This window comes from Triticum aestivum, chromosome 1A (genome assembly GCF_018294505.1).
Source record: "Triticum aestivum cultivar Chinese Spring chromosome 1A, IWGSC CS RefSeq v2.1, whole genome shotgun sequence".
Classification (NCBI taxonomy): Eukaryota; Viridiplantae; Streptophyta; class Magnoliopsida; order Poales; family Poaceae; genus Triticum; species Triticum aestivum.
This window is the reverse complement of record NC_057794.1, coordinates 33,368,993-33,371,465: the sequence shown is the minus strand read 5'-3', so window position 1 is coordinate 33,371,465 and position 2,473 is coordinate 33,368,993. Positions and strand designations below refer to the sequence as shown.

Here is a 2,473-nt window from a genome sequence, read left to right as displayed (position 1 = left end):
GCTGGGGCTCTAGTTCGAACCACATACGGTTGTAACCAGGCTGATGTGCGTCTAATCTCTGTACCATGTATCTATGATCCGGGTCCGTGTAAGCAGATCTCTGACTATTAAGGCTCTGTTTGGTTCATAAATCTTATGTTTTTTTTAGTCCCAACTAAAAAATCGTTAGTCCCTAAAAATTTTATATCTGTTTGGTTTTTGTGACTAAATATGGACTAAAAGACCATGTTACAACTAAAAGTCTCAAAAAGACTCATCTGTTTGGTTTAAACGGGACTAAAAGAAACTTTTTGAAGTCCCTACATCAACAAGTCCCTGTAAACAAACACCCCCTAAATTGACCCATCACGTCAAATTGAAGACTTTTGAGGGAACCGAACCAACCTTCTTGTTTATGTGTAATGATGATAAAGCTAGGTAGCTGCCTAACTGTACTGAATCAACATTAGCCTTGTTTGCGGTCACTCACTCACTAGTGCCATGTTGAGATTGGATGGGCAGTTAATTGACCCTTTTGGCGAGAGAGAGAGAGAGAGAGTTGAACCCAAGCAGGAGTACTATGCGTGCCCATGAAGCATGTTCCTTTTTTTTTCGAGGATACCATGAAGCATGTTCTACCACTACTCCGTAGAGTGTCCAACAAGAACTGTAGTAGGCTACACTACCCTGTCGTGCATGCCGAATGAATGAGGTGCCTGCACACGCACGCCTTTCGGTTTAAGTCTCTTCTTCTTCGCATGTGCCGGCCGCCAACCACCACTAATCTCCGTACTACAAGCAAGCTACGCCGGTATAGTCCTCATTGATTCGTCTGTGTCGCCTTCATTCGTGCCGGTACACACTGTTGTCTGACTGTTCCGGCCTTCTCCCTCAGTCGCTTTCTGGACAGGTGGATGGATGGCTCGAGGCAACAGTTCATGCACAAGGTGGTCATTATGTCTGGGAGATGGGCCGGCGGTACGTACGCGTGCAGGGTGCGTGCACAGCATCAAATCTGGCTGCTTCATGAGAGGAGAGGAGAGCGGCTGCGGTATGGTTTGCGAGTGCGACGTCGATCGACACTCATCATTCATTTTCTTGGCCTTGGAGGAAACATGGAGGCGAAGAACAAGTCCACGAGTGCGTGCGTGCATGCGTGCGGGCTTGCAGCGGTTGCTGTCCGGGCGGCTGACTCCGCCCACCCTCCGCGCCGCGGATCCAGGGGAGATTAAGTAAACGCAGGCTTGACTTTATTTACCGGCCGGCCTAATTCAACAGACTGTTCGGAAGTGCATGGGTTCGTTCAAACCACATGCTTTCCTGAGGTCAAATGTTTTGGTGACCTTGCACGTACGTATATTGTACGTGGCTGAAAAGCTCTTGTACGCGTACGGTGCTCCTCGCGTTGCACGGTGATGCCATTGTGGTCTTGCAATATCCAAACTATATTATGCATTGTCTTCATCAAGTCACATTTTCATGGCTTCATCAAAGCCTTGGGACCGGTCGGCAGCAGCACGCATCACATCATTCACATGCACGCCATTGCTGGTGATGAATGCGCGCAAGGGAGTAGTACTACCGCTAGCAAGCCTAGCATCAACCATAGTTGGCGGGTAGAGGTCCTCGAGTGATTCAGTTCAGCTCTTCACCTGCTCGCTGCTGCTGCTTATGGCGTGGCTGTGACGCGGGCCACGCTAGACCGAGTCCTCGCGCGGGCGACATGATCACAGTTGGCGACTCCGACATGGGCTCCAACTCTTTAGCTTCACAGCTGCCCGGGAGAGAGTATCTACGGTCCTCACACCGTCAATTTCCCATCAAGGACTTTGTTGCCGCTACCGAGCTGCCCATTAACTGACACAAAATGACGACGTTTGCTTTCTCCGACGATGGAGATTGCAGCCGCCGCCGTGGCTGAACTGCGCGCACAGCATCTTCTGTCGGTTCACGGATTTTAGCCTTCTTCTTTGATGAAGCGGTTTGACGGGGCTTTGGACAAAAGAGGATCAGGCGAAGGCAAAGACAAGCCTAGAATAGAAGTGCGTGCCGGCAAAGAGGTGGATCCCGTGACTCCGGGCGTCTTGGCTTGCAGCCGTTGCTGCTGCATGCATGGTGTGGCTGTGGCTTGGGCCGAGACCAAGTCCATGGATCCGTCCGCGCGACGCGATCACTTGGAATGGAGGCCTGCCGCTTGGCAAACCGAAGCTGGCTCCGACTTTCAGTAGCTTCATATAGCTGCCCGAAAGAGTAGAGCATCTACTGTTGTGCTAGACCGCACAGTCAATTTGTAATTAAGGACTTCGCTGTTGCTACCGACATTTACAGGACGACCTTACTTTATCTTTCTCTTAATGACGATGGAGGTTAATGGTAGCGCCGTGGCAGAACTCTGGGCGCAGCAGCTTCTGTCATTTCAATTTTCACGGATCTGTATCTTGGCCTATCTTTATCCTGTATCTGCCTTGTGATCCATCACCTCTAGAATGTGACA

General features: G+C 50.3%; 1 long non-coding RNA gene across 1 annotated transcript; it reads left to right on the top strand.

Annotated features, from left to right (window-relative positions):
- Nucleotides 1–664: 664 nt before the first annotated feature.
- Nucleotides 665–1,443, top strand: LOC123082677 (uncharacterized). The gene is made up of 2 exons (XR_006439100.1): nucleotides 665–790; nucleotides 875–1,443. It is a non-coding gene; the product is annotated as an uncharacterized lncRNA (long non-coding RNA).
- The last annotated feature ends 1,030 nt before the right edge of the window (nucleotides 1,444–2,473 follow it).